The sequence below is a fragment of the Eupeodes corollae genome, chromosome X (assembly GCF_945859685.1).
Source record: "Eupeodes corollae chromosome X, idEupCoro1.1, whole genome shotgun sequence".
NCBI lineage: Eukaryota > Metazoa > Arthropoda > Insecta > Diptera > Syrphidae > Eupeodes > Eupeodes corollae.
In genome coordinates this window covers 2,565,577-2,579,963 of record NC_079150.1, presented here as the reverse complement: position 1 = coordinate 2,579,963, position 14,387 = coordinate 2,565,577, and the positions used below count along the sequence as shown (strand labels likewise).

General features: G+C 29.2%; 1 protein-coding gene across 13 annotated transcripts in view; it reads right to left on the bottom strand.

The window, feature by feature from the left end:
• LOC129953288 (protein Gawky) overlaps positions 1-9,872 on the bottom strand; it is a 33,604-nt gene extending 23,732 nt beyond the window's left edge. For 3 of the 13 annotated variants that reach the window (XM_056066326.1, XM_056066327.1, XM_056066328.1), the window contains exon 1: positions 8,276-9,500. The gene's annotated coding sequence lies outside the window, so the exon portion shown is untranslated. Of the gene's footprint in view, positions 1-261; positions 359-3,833; positions 3,928-4,308; positions 4,863-8,275; positions 9,501-9,716 lie in introns of those variants that run through there. The other 10 variants (XM_056066321.1, XM_056066324.1, XM_056066320.1 and 7 more) reach the window with 10 other exon arrangements.
• Positions 9,873-14,387: the final 4,515 nt, after the last annotated feature.

Here is a 14,387-nt window from a genome sequence, read left to right as displayed (position 1 = left end):
TTTGCATAATTCCAAATATCTATTTTATTTCAAGACCCCATTTTAAGCATGAAATACAAGCTTTATTTAAATTTGTTATTTTTTTAAAGGCCAACATATTTGCATTTGATAAACACAAAAAAAGGATAGAGGAAAGCATTCTAACAAAATTAAACATTTGAAATTTAAACAGAATAATCAAGTGAACAAAAAAAACATACGAATAAAAATTACTACTAGTATTATTATAGATTGAATACATTAAACGAAATCGATGCGTACGTTTAAAATTAATAAATACTTGAATATACAATAGGACTAAGTATTGCAGTACAAAGGAATCACATTTTGTTAAGATATATATGCACATTTGGATATTCTGTAAAGAAAAAACAAAAGAAAACAAAAATGAAAAATCAAAATTTCCGAATATGGGAAAATTATTTTTTTTTTGAATGTTCATTTTATTTAAACGTCGTTATAAATAATAAAAAATTCAAACATAACCAATTTTGCAAGCGTTTAAAATTTTCTACCTCAAGAGTTATTTGTTTTTTTTTTTTCTATCTGTTTTTCATGATCATCAAAAGAAGTATAAATTATTAGGCATAGTTACAAACCGTACATAATTTTAGCCCTATTCTAATATTCATTGCGGGAATTGTTGATACAATTTCCGCTTATCAGTATTCTGCTATTCTTTCGAAGTGAATCTGTATAAATTATTAACATTTGTAAGGGTAGAGCGACTAATTTACTGAAATCGTTTCTGAAATTAAGCTTAATGCATATATTGCAACTAGTGCAAAAAAATTCCAGAAATTTGTAAAAGTCTAAAAGTTAGGTTCAACCCCCTGGAACCACCAATGAAAAAGCTAGTTGAGTGGATCTAAGTAGATTTTATGCAGGATAAACACCAGTCTATTTTCCTAAAAACAAAGTTTTTTACGTTTGGATTGACTACAAATCCCGTTTTAAGAAAAAATTATTCCATAGTAAGCAACCAACGGGCCACAGGGGGATGAAGAAACAAAATGCAAAAATATTCTGAAGAAGAAGAAGTTATTGCATTGTTTTTTTTTTTTTTTTTGGAAATTGAGGTTGAACAATATCCAATACATAGCAAAAGATTTTTTATTTAATCAAGAGCTTTTGGCAAAAATATGATTTGAAATAATTTTGTATCATATATTTTAAAATTAAAGTAAATAATCTACCGTTTTCACCAGCAGCTCCATAACATTGTTTTTTTTTTCTAACATTTCTTGGAAGCTTTCTGTTCTTTTATTCCTCTGCTTATTGGGAAAAAGTCCAGTACTGTCCATTTCCAAATTTAATTTACAATTAAATATTTATGATTGACTGAACTTATTTTTGGATGGAATCAGTACCAGATAGAAGATTTTTATATGCACAGCTGTTTAAGTGAATCTCATATTAGTAGGATGGATATCAAATTACAAATGCAGTGTGAAAGGGAATCGCATATAAGCTCCAAGTGAATACCAGAATAGAGCTGTATATATTTAATGTTTCGAAAAAATACATAGGCGAGGAATTGACAAATCCTTCAAGAGTCTTTCTTGTCATGAAAAAGTGCTTTCTCAAATTAGTCGTTCGGATACGGCCTAATATTGAGTTGTAAGTCACTAGGCCCTGGTTCCCAAAGGACTGTTGCGCCACACAATTGTAAATTTAAAAACAAAATTTTTATTTGTTAAAAAGCGAGAATAAAAATCAAGAAAATCATTGTTTTTTTCCATAGCAGCTTTTCACTTTTGAATAATAGACTACATTAAAACGAAGTTTTTACCAAAGATCACATATCAAGAACAAATATCTTCCAGATAAGTTTAAATATTCTTGGCACATACTCAGCTCAAGTTCATAAAACTAGCTCATACTTAGATGAAAAAAAAATATATTTCAGTTTCTCTTTACATTTTTTTTAGAATTATGTTAAGATGGAGTTCAATCATCGCGTATTCTATTTTCCATATAAATTGTAAGGTGGCTTTTAGATTTGTAGCCCTTCGCTTTTTAAGTTTTGGATCCTATTAATTCATGAGTTTAAACTTATATAATAGAGATTTGAATGTCCTTTAAAAAAAAGTTAGCTTATTTTCTAAATAGTAAGCTCCTTTCAACGTTAGGTTTTAATTGAAGTTTTTTGTTTTTGTAACATGTGTTGAAATTAACTGTTGTAGGTACTATGAAACAGTTTCATGAGGTGAAATAACTTATAAGTTTTTTAAACATTGCTTTTTCGATCGTGCCGAAAAGTATAGTGTTAAAAACTTGTTCGACAATCAAGTGGTGATCTTATGAACAGTGATATTAGCCGCACGTTTTAGTAAAACCTTTAATAACTTCGCAAACAGTGCAATAATTATAAAACATGTTATGATTCTTTTAAAAGTCATTCAAATTCCTTTAGGAAACGGGAACATATCATTTAAAAAGGTTCTTGAGTTACAATATGGGTAGCAAAACATCTAAAAGCTCCCACACAATTTGTATGATAAATGGAAAAAAACGCAACTTCTAGATAGGTATCTAAGAGACTAAAACTTGCACAGATGTAATATTTTATCAAACTCTAACTAAAAGTCTGGTTTCATTTAAATTAAAGATATTTCATTTTTCCTTGAATATGTCTAATATGTTTAGATAAAAATTCAAAAAAGTGCGTTACTCAAAAGCTGCAAATTTGAAACAATATTTTTGTTAGTAGTACAAAGGATCGACTTGATTGTCTTCTTTATCAGTATCATACCTACGATACCTATGTTTATTTATTAAAGAAAAGGAATAATATTTCTTTAGCACATAAAGTTATTTTTTTCTTTTTTTTATATTTTGTTTTAGCTTAGAAACACCTACCTACGTTTTGAACTCTATTCCAACTCGCTTATGAACAAATAAACATTTTGTTTTACGACTTAATTAAGTAAACAATCCTTTTCTAAACAAAGTAGTCGAGTGGATATGAAGATACGAGTATGTATGTATTTGGCAAAACTGCAAAATACAACAAACATTGAAGTTTAATTTTTGGGATTTTGAATAGTCAAAATGATGACACTTAAGTTCTAATTTTGATGAAAATCAAACCAATAAAGCAGTAGGTACTTATTTTTGTTTGTATATATATATCATAGAAATGTTTGTCTATTCCTTTTTGTTCATTTAAAAAAAATCAGAGGTTACATTTTCTACCATTCGAACAATAAAAAAATATTACCAAAAGACACGAAGTGAGGCAACAGCGTGCATAGTAGTAAAAGAATTACGGAATACCTACACAAAACTCTCATTTTTTTAATCAAATTCAAAAGGCGAACAACTTCTTCCAATGAAATGTTCTTCACTAATTTGTACCTATTTTATACTAGAATGAAAAAAAGTTAAAAAGTTTGACTGTTTATTATTTATATTTTTATTCATAGAATCCCTCATGCAACAACTGAATTCCATATAGCCTAGAATTTGATTTCTTTTTGAAAAATCGCGGGAAATCGAACATACCCGGTTTAGGTATTATTTTCAACAAAGAAAATTACTTCATGCATATTAATTACTTGAAACCATCCCTCGTCTTTAAAATATCAAACCAAAAACTAACATCCTTTTGATTTATTTTTTCATAAATTGTATAGCAAAATAAAAGTGATTGGCAAATGTGTATAATGTACATAGCACAAAGGCATACCGGCTTCAATAATAAATATAAATATTATTCTGTATTCATGTCTAGAAATTAGCAATATCCCAATGAAATTGGGATGTAATTAAAAAATTCCCTCATTTTTCTAAATTAAATGAAGTATAAAAGTCAGAGAAAGTAAACCTACACGGATTTTTGTTTCCCTTTCACGAAATCACGACCACCAACTGTAGGAACACCAATGCAGTATCAGTTATCCAGTTTTAGTACTCTGCCTCTGGCTAGGTAAGAAATGAACAACAATACAGTTAATTCCACCAAACACAGAATAAAATATTATTAATTTTATTATTTAATATTATTTTCTGCACAGTGGCACTGTGTTACCACACTAGCACTTTTCATTTATTTTATTTTTAAAAAAAGCACCAACATAAAAGAAGGGCATAAGAGGGGAAAAATGGAACAAATAAAAATGTGGTTTCCAACAAGAAAACTTCATTTTTGTATGCTCTCTTTTTATTTGTAATTTTTCTTCTGTCCGGAATATAATATATACCTGACTGTACAAACACACATTGCAAGTACATACATTTTTATTTTAAGTGTTTCTAGTCTTATCGCACATAATAAAATTTTATACAAATAAGAAGATATATTACTTTATGGTTGATCCGGGTATATTTTTTTCCAAAAATGTATATTTTCTTTTCGAGTATAAAATTATTTTGTAAAAGATTATAATAAAAAAGCAAAAACTCAAACCCACAGAAATATTTCGTATTTTTATTTTTGTTGAATGGATTAAATTAACACAACACGGAGGAGAGAAAAAAAAACACTCGTACTTTCAGTCACACGAACGCAGGTTATCGTATCGTGCAACGGCAACTTTTGAGCGGCCAGGCGCATTAACACAGCTAACACGCTAGCTATCAGCCTTATAGGAACAAGTAGAACTAGCTGAGCTGATGGTGCGGTGCCTGAAAGCATTTGAAGAAACCACCAGCCAGAACAGAACAGACAGAAGCAGCAGCAACACCACCACAATTTGTGTTGTGTGCCTTGCCTTTGCCTTTGCCTGGCCTGCCTGTCTGTCTGTCTTTCGTCTGACTTTCGAAAATTGAAGATAAACTAGTGGAGTGGAACTACTTTACTCGCATTTGTGATGTTATATTCGAGTATCTCTTTGGTTTATTCTAACTCATTCGATGTATCGTGTTGTCTCGTCTTTTGTTGGTTAGTTAGTCTTAGTATATTTAATTTTTGGTGCGATATGTTATTTTTTTAAATAAAGGAAAATTTTATTAAATATTAAGCTACAAGTAATGTTTGAGTGAACCATAGACTATAGTAAAATAAGGTGACCATCAACTGTATTTTGCTATCACTTTAACATTTATCACATAACGCGTTGCGTTGGTCAGTTGAGAATATGGAATTTTGTTAAAATTAATTAATAATATGTATTTTTTTTTGTATTTTTTAGAAAATAGGATTATTGTTAATAACTGACTTTATTTATATTCTGAGATGACAATTTTTTTAATCACACTTAAGTATACAGTGACATTCTGTCCTTGAATTAGTATGATTACATTTTAAAATCATCTATAATTTTGAGAATAGTCATTTTTGAATTGACTACATTTTTAATAATAATATGCATTACTATAGTTTATGATAGAGAAGATACGTGAAACCAAACGGAAAATTCAGCCGAAGCAATTTCGACAGTGACAACAAATTAAACATGTCATTAAATAAGAGATCAGTCAAAGACGAGAATTTTGGGTCACCTTAGAGGATCATTTAAACGAAAGGAAGGAATTAGTAATTTCTCGAGGCACATAATGGATATGTTTATTTGAAATTATTTAGTCTACTGTAAGTTTAGGTTAGGTTCATTGCTAAATTTCACTTTTTGCACAATAGAAAAGTGCTTGAATGCTTTTTATGCAAAAACTTAGCTGCACAAAAAGGAAGGGACTCATACCACGTTTGCCTAGTAATCGTAAATAAAGAATAAAATGAATACCAATGCCAATTTAAGTAATCGGGATAAGAAGAGAATGATTTTTTTTCACATGTTAATATTTACTAATTATATTTTCGACTAACAGTTCCAAACTTAATAAGAAGACCGGTAATAGGCATCAGTAAAACCTATCACTAAAAATTGAAACAAGATGAATCTGAAATGAATTACTGATGGCCGTTTATAGCAAATATGTAATTTTACGTCAAAGGTATCAAGTAACCTGAAGCTTTGCACCTCCTTTTACCTGTTGATTTTCATCATTAACTTTTTCTAGTGATTTCAACAAATTCATTAAATGGAATTTTGTTGACATTTTGTAAAAATCAACATTCATCATTAACATATTTGAAATATATTTACAAAGTCAATTTAGCTTCAAATGCATTAATACTTTTTGTAAAAAAATATTTGGCAATCCGAATTTCAAATAGGTACCATTTTGAGGTTTAAAATTTCAATTTTATAGAACATTTTTGTGCAAACTGAAATTATAAAAATAACAAAAACAATAACAATGAAATTGATGTTTGTCAGTGTTTAAATTTAAAAATCTTAATGCATTGCTAAAAGTACAGTTTGTTGCAAACAACCTGTTGCGTTTAATCTCGAGTTATAATCAAGGGAAGGGGATAGTCGAAAGGATCCCATAATGACAAGGAATGAAATAAAAATGATTTTGATGCTATGCTATAAGTACATACAGACGATGTTATGATCTTACAATATTTACAGGTCTGTCAGTAAGAAATTTCGTAAATTTATGTATTTATCTCATTTCAAGCGTTAAATTAATACCAATAATAATGTTTACAAAAAAATAAAAATGAATAGAAAAGTAGAAAACAAAATTTGAATATGTTATAATATGTATAATAAAAAATCAAAAAAAAAAAAACAGATATAGATATACATTAAATAGGCAGTAGGTTTAGAGAGGGTTCTGGGACAAAATTCTCCTAAGGGATGCAGAATTGAGGAGAAAATCAAAGGTTACTTGAACAGAATTGGTCATATTCTAGAGATTGGATTTAAGTGTCCATAGTTGGTGCGGTGATTAGAAATGTTAAAAAAGGAACGAATGTCCTTATTAATTCTTATAAACCAAAAGTGTCTATGATACCAAATGATAAGTTCTTGGACGAATACTATATCAGCGACATAATGACGTTGACAAAGCGTTTGCAGGCAGTCTTTATAAGTGGTTAGGATTAAGGGATCAGACCAAGGCAAATTATGGTTTCATAATGGTAGGTATTTATAAAACCCACGAGTTTTTGTACCAATTTTACCGAAAATTGAATTGTCAGCCAATATAATAAACCAAATGAAACTTTTGTGATGTCTTTATTATTTAGTGGTTTAACTCTACTTTTGATTAACTAATCAAAATAAATACAGCAATTAATATATTAATATGTTTATTTTTATGAAAATCCGAAATAATACAAAAAGCAGTACAAGAAAAGAAATAGAGGAAATGAAAAGAATTTTAAATGCAATTCAACATTTTAGTAAATGAAAATCAATTATCATTTATGTTAGTTTTAGTTTACTTCCAGAAACGGAGGGACTAATACTGATAAAACTGATGTATATTGGCTCGATATAAAGCAAAATGAATGTGTTAATTTTGTGGTGCATTTGAAACATATTTAAATTTATTAAAATGTTAAGGCGCGACAATTATTTGAGCATTAATATTAAGATTATACTTTCATTCATGTATATTATGTTTGTAAACATGCTGACTTATTAAAATAGATAATGGGGATATGAATCGAATAGTGTTATTGCCAGATATCTCTGAAAAGAATCACACTTCTCATGAAAGATATTTAGATGCACGTACTTATTATTATATCAGATGTAGGTATAAGTAACATTCAACTACTTTAAGTTCAATAAATACTCAAATATTCAACATTAGACCAAAAAGTCGAAATATATTCAATTTTGGAAATAATTATCATTGCATTATTAAAAAATTGAACTCTGTATTAGATTCAATCATTGAAATCTTAATTCAACAACAGAACTTGAACCAAATATCAGTCTCATGGAAATAGTAAAAAACATGAAAGAATAAAAAAGAGAATTTGTCACTTTTAAACAATATCAATTTCCCTAATTTTAACTTAAGATAAAATACACATTAACTTCAACTTAGATCATCATATTTCAACCTGTTTAAGTAAGTAAAGATACATTCACCTGGTATATTGAAAGCCCTTTCAATTCGATAACCAAGGATCAATTTAAGGCAATCTTGGGAATCTAAAGGTTTTGTTTGATATGATCACACAAGTCCAGTATCTAGCTAATCTATTTTTTTATCGAGGGTTTGCAATTTTTAAAATAGAACATAACGCGAATTTATTTAAGTGAAATATCTTTATTTGGCGATAAGGACGAATCAATTCGCTAAGGTCTAATTAAAAAAACGGGGTTGCGTTGTGTTTTGTTGACAAGCCACTGTTTAATCTAAGATTTGCTATTTTCAAAAACAAAAAATAAAATTGATACACTAGGTAAGGTTGGGTATAGGTAGAAATTTATTTAAGAAATAACATTAAACTTCTTCTACTTACATATCAACATCAGTTGAATTGATTATTCATATAGCTGTTTTTAATTTTGATTTTTTCACACTGATCTGGTATGGTGCACTGGGATACTTGGATGTTTGTTGTAGTCGTTGAAGAATGATACTTTTTCTAACCTCGTTTACTTTTTTTATATATATATATATATATTTCGGCAGCTTTGTTAATAATAAAAGTTAAACTGAATTTATTCTTTCATTTATTTTTTCTTTGCAATTTTTTCACAGTCACAATACGTTTTAGAGTTATATTTTTGTACTAATTCCTCTTTTTTTATTCAACTCTTCTTCTTATACACACGAATAAAAAGCAACAACAAAATTATTTATGCTTCTCTTATACATACATAATATATTGTACTCAATTTTTATTTTTTTTTCATTTAAAACATTCCTTTCCTTATTGTGGTTATTGCTTGTTTTTATCGTCGCAGTTTATTTTTTTAAAGAAATAAAAATCAACTTCTGAATGTCCATGCACCATGCACACAAATTTAAAAGAAAAACTCTTTTTTGTCATAGATACTGAGACTAAATTCGCTAAATTAACTAAACATGTCGGTATCAACTTTCCCACCCATCCCCTGGAGAGCGACCATTTTCATAATTTCAACTAGTTAAACTATCTATGGAATGATAACACCACAGTTTGTTCACAGGATATTTAGTTTGTTTGGATAACCGAAGAAATAAAAACTTTTAATGTTTGTTAATTTGACAAAAACAAATATACTAAGGTACGCGAATTGGTCTCATCGTTCTCGTAAATTTTTATTTTTTAACCTTCCCGCATCTCACATTAAGAACAACACTCCATTATATCCTATTTATATATGCGACGGTCTCTCACTGTTCTTTATTTTTCCCCCAACAAATTTATGGTTGAATTTTAAAAGCCTTCTTTTTGTTTCTTACTTGTTTTCAAAAATAATAATATCATTACTCTGGAATGCATTCTCGGAGTCGGAAACAAATGCATCCGAATTTTCTTTTCAATTAGCTACCCTTTTTCCATAATTTTTCTTTAAACCGAAAATAAATAATTTTTATCCAACCGAGATTATTTGGGTGAGAGCGAGAAAAAAAACTAAAACTTAAACTAGCAGATTTCCTGTGACGAGGTGGTGATGGTGACGACAGTGAATTGGTTTCTTTAATATTTTTCTTTTTCACTTTTTGTATTTGCGTCTAGTTTGAGTTCCCTTCACTAGCTTATGTGGATTTATTCACAATAATGTATATATATACATATTATATATATTCTATACATATACTTGGATAAGTATATATATATACTTTATGGATATATATATAAAATGTATATATATGTAGGTAAGCAACGATCTATTAGTTAATGTTTGCAATTATGTATGTATATATCTTTTAGGAAAATAATAATATGGGAAAATTTTCACACGTATTTATACTTTCTATTATTGCTACGTATTTTCTTTTATTTTAATCATACTTTTTTCAACAAAACTTGACAATAAAGTGCTGTTCCGTATTTTGTTATACAAACCGAACACACAATTTAAAGGTGCGAGAAGGAAGAAAATTTAACTGTATGTGTTGTATAGAGCAACGATCAAGTTTCCAGTTTGTTTTTATGGGAATTTTCTTTATATTTCCAAGAAATAACAGTGTATTTCAGATACAACAGATGTTAACGGTGGAGAATTCTTGACAACTTTTACAATTCGCATTTTATTATTTTGTATTTTGCGTGAGTTCTTGAGTTGCGAACTGAATTTACTTAGTTATTTTACGTTTTGAAAATGAACAATTAAATGAAAGTTAATGGGATTTTTCATGATTAAAATAAATCAATTTATTTTTGATATTGACATGTTTTAGGGTGACGTTCCACTACGCAGCACGGATTTTCTTCTGATTTTTGTTAACCGGTAGGTAGAGGTCTCATTAGAACATGTTTAAAATATTAAAACGAGAAAACGCCGTTAAGTTATACATTTTTTTTTAACTTAACCCTACTTTTTTTTACACAAGTTTATTTTTTCTACAAGTTTATTTTTTACGTACAATACCAATGGCGGTATGGTTAATGAGTAAGACTGTCATACCAGATGTGATAGGTTCAATCCCTGCCTGTGCCATTTAAAAACCTTTTCACGGGTAGGAACTGCCTCTTGCGAGGAATTGGCAAATTCTCTAAGAATAATTCTTGTACTTTCTCAACGAACTGCTGCAGCGCCTAATTTTTTTAAGTACAGCTTGCTGTACACAGAATTGAAATTGGGGAAATATGTACATAAAATATCTTTCTTGTTTTCTTTTCATCTATTTAAAAAGCACCTCCCATGAATTTAATGAAATTTTCTTTGAATTTATAGGTAAATAATTTAAAAACAATATCATAAAATAAGTCAATGAAATTAAAAAAAAAATCAAGTACGGCAACATCGAAACAAAAACATACAAGAAATGTTAAAATCGACCATTTTTGCGTGTTTTTATGTGAAAAAGTTAACTTTGAAAACTAATTTAAAGTTGCCCTAAAATTGCGATAGTTCTTATTTTAATTTTGCATTTATTTATTATTATTTATTTATTTGTCTTAAAAGAAACAGCTTTTGCGATAACAAATTCTAGGTGGCACAATTTACCAACATGCGCAACCACAAAACTCATATTGCCTTCACTGGACCAAAAGCGCTCTAAAGACTTGTTATCTCAAAGCAGTCTTCATATTAGCTCTCTAATAGGTGTCCTTACGGGCACTGTGTTATAGGCAGACACGCAATACGACTTGGTGTAGCCTCAAATGACTTCTGCAGGAGCTGTATGGACGAAGAAGAAGAGTAAACAATCTCTCACCTTCTCTGCACTTGCCCTGTTCTTTCACTAAGACGCAAACTTCATCTGGGAGACTACTCTTTTGATAATCCCAGTGAACTAGCTAAAACGGATATCAAATGTCTTCTTTGCTTTATAAAAAGCTCAAAATGGTTCGATTAGTAAGAAGTAATTCTCTAGATTCATGTGGTATCACAATGGGCCTTTTCTTTTGGCCTAAGTGTGTGGATTCTAAATCAGCAGCCACGTTAACCTAACCTATTTATTTGCCCATTATTTATCAAATGTAAAAAAAAACACGCGTAAAAATTCGCGCAGTGGTAAAGTAAAATTTAGCCTCTGTTTTTGGTTTCCATGGGAAAAAATAAACTGATTTTTTTCAGCTTACAGATACAAGTTTTACTTTTTTTTATTTTTATTTATTTCGGTCATAAAGAGTTCGCTATTAAGCAAATTTTACAAAATATGAAATCAGTTTTAAACGAATTTGTAGATTCATCAACTTTATCTTCTTCTTCCGAAAATAATTCAGTTTGAAAGAAAAGCAAAAATCCTCTTCCAGTCTTTTTATTGCATGTTGTAAAAAAATATTCCTAAAAATGATAAACAATAAACGTGCTCCATGATAATAATAAACTTTGTAGTCATTTTTTGTCATAGTTTCAAGAAATTTGTTGACTTTATTGAGAAACTGTCAACAAATTAATAAACATAATGTAAACAACTTCAAGAAATAATTCGATGTGGCGGAAGAATGCCGAGACCCAGTGCTAACGCCAAGCATTCCTTTGGTAAACATTCTAAATTACAAATAAACAAAACATAGCAATAAGTGTAATATTTCAATAGGTTTGCTGTTAATAAAGACTAAAACACAGAACTCTCATATTCTCATAGCTTTTGACAGCTGTACCGCACAAGAAGTTACACTTATAAAATGACAGCAAAAAAATCGATTCTATGCATCACGAACATTTAACACCCAATCATATTTCATTTAGAAGTTTTGTATATTATCACTCAAATATAAACAATTAAATTCTTAATTGGTGATCTGAAGTATTCATAGGTACTAAAAGAGCGCATTAAATAGATCTAGACAATTCTGAAATGTGTGCACTATTGTTTTAACAAAATTAAGTTTCAATTTATAAATATTAAGTGATTTAAAATTTAAATTGACTAAGTCTACTCAAAAAAAGTATTAAAAACTTTTAAAAAAACATAAGTCTTATTAATTACATTTCCTTGAACACTGCTTGTATGTTGATCTTGATGTTGAGCTGGTCACAGTCTAAATAATTTCTTGCAAGAGCATACAATTTATACAATTTTTGTATCTGGACTTCCGATTTTGAAGAGATAGATACAGATGTACCCCAAAAATACTATTGTGCGTATAAAAAAAAGCAATGAAGCCAAGAACAAGAAGGCATTCGTCTTTATATCTGGTGAATAATAAAAAAAAGGTTGTTTATGTTTACGCCAAGCAAAGTTTAGGGTTTCATAATATGTTTAGGTTGTCGTTTTTTTCTGGAGCGCTAACCTAAATACAGAAAAACCCGAATAAGTGGTTCTTCAATTAGAAATACAAAAAGCATCTAAATGAAGAGAAGTTTTGTATTTTTTCAATTGTTTTGAAATATGTAGGTACTTAAAATAATTTTCTTTCTTGTAGTAAAAATCATACAAAAAAAACTATAGTTTAGCAAATAATTTTAGTATTTATTTATTTCTTGGTTAGCTCACACTTTAAGATACAATATCTTATTTAAAGTGTAGTGTAGTTGATTTTAATTCCAGTTTTACATATTTTTACAAATTTGCGAATATAACTTAATCTATGCATTATTAAAGTGAAGTTTAAGTTTCCTTCCCAGAAATTCTGATAATATAATAATATTTATAAGAAGAGTTTTATATGGACAAATCCGTAGAATTTTGGTTCTTAAAAGTTAAAGGTGCTTACCAGGCAATAGAAATAAGGACCATATTTTTCGTAATATGGTTAATTATTTTTAAGTGTGGCTTAAGTTAAACCATATGACAGTGCTAAGTCCAAATCTTATAGATCGGGATAATTTAGGTTTCGCGTTGCTTCTGACTTGAACCTTCTGTATTATTACACTTGCTGTTACAATCTTGAAAACCTCTTGCAAGTCCCATTAACAATACTAACAACTTCAAACTGACGACATCGCGTAGTTTGCCTGTGGAAGCTTTCCCATTTAAATTTGATTCCCGGAGTAAGCCTTATATCAACAATGTTTATTTAGATTGTTCAGATTAGAGCTCAATTCAGCTGTACACTCCGCTTTAACTGAATACGCATAAACATTTTGAAATTGCTTTTAACATTTCTTCTAAATATTTAGGGTTTTTGGGACATATGTCGATACTTAATACTCCCTTAAGATGTTAAGAACAAAACACTAACCGAACGTACAGTAGCTGATGAATTGGCCAAAGTCTTAAAGGCTTTTATTCTTACTTACAAAATTAAAGATTCGTACGGATAAACATAGAGGGAGATAATAAGGACTGCAGGAACAGCAGCTTGAAGACGAGCAATTTTAAGTTGTGCATCTGATTCTTGTGATTTAAGGACAAAAACAAAACAAAATTGGCGCAAACGCGAGTCTCTCAATTCGCATAATAACAGCTTTAACAGAGGAGCATAATGTGAACTTTCTTCAATAACTGCCGTACTCGTCTGATCTGAAGATTATTAAATATACTTGAGGAGGATTAGTACCCACAGTTAATAATGGTGGTCTTCAGTTTAAAGATAAAGAATACTAGATTTCTGCAGTAAGGGCTGTAGAATTTATATTGAAACTACTTTACGTAATGCTTACAAGTTAAAGTGGAATTACCAACTATCAAACTTTTAAATTTTTCCTAGAAGGAAGCTTTGTGAATTAGCAAAAGAGAAACTGGTTCTTGGTTATTATTTTCAAATTAGCAACATATGGCGCAATACTCATAAATATTTCGAAAAAATGTGAAATGTTTTCAAAAACTTGTGTGCGTATTTAGTTGAAGCGGAGTGTATAGCATATTGTATTGTCATGTATGATCAATATGCAATATAATGCGGTATAGCTGTAAAATTTCCATATACATTTTTTTAAAATTTTATTAGTACTAGTGCAAAGAGGGTTTAATCTGCCAAAAAATTCAGAGAAATGTGTGTTTTGACAGTTCTAGACAAAAAATAAATTGATTTATTTTACCAATAAAAATCCCAACAATATTCAAAAATGAGGTATGTATGCTCA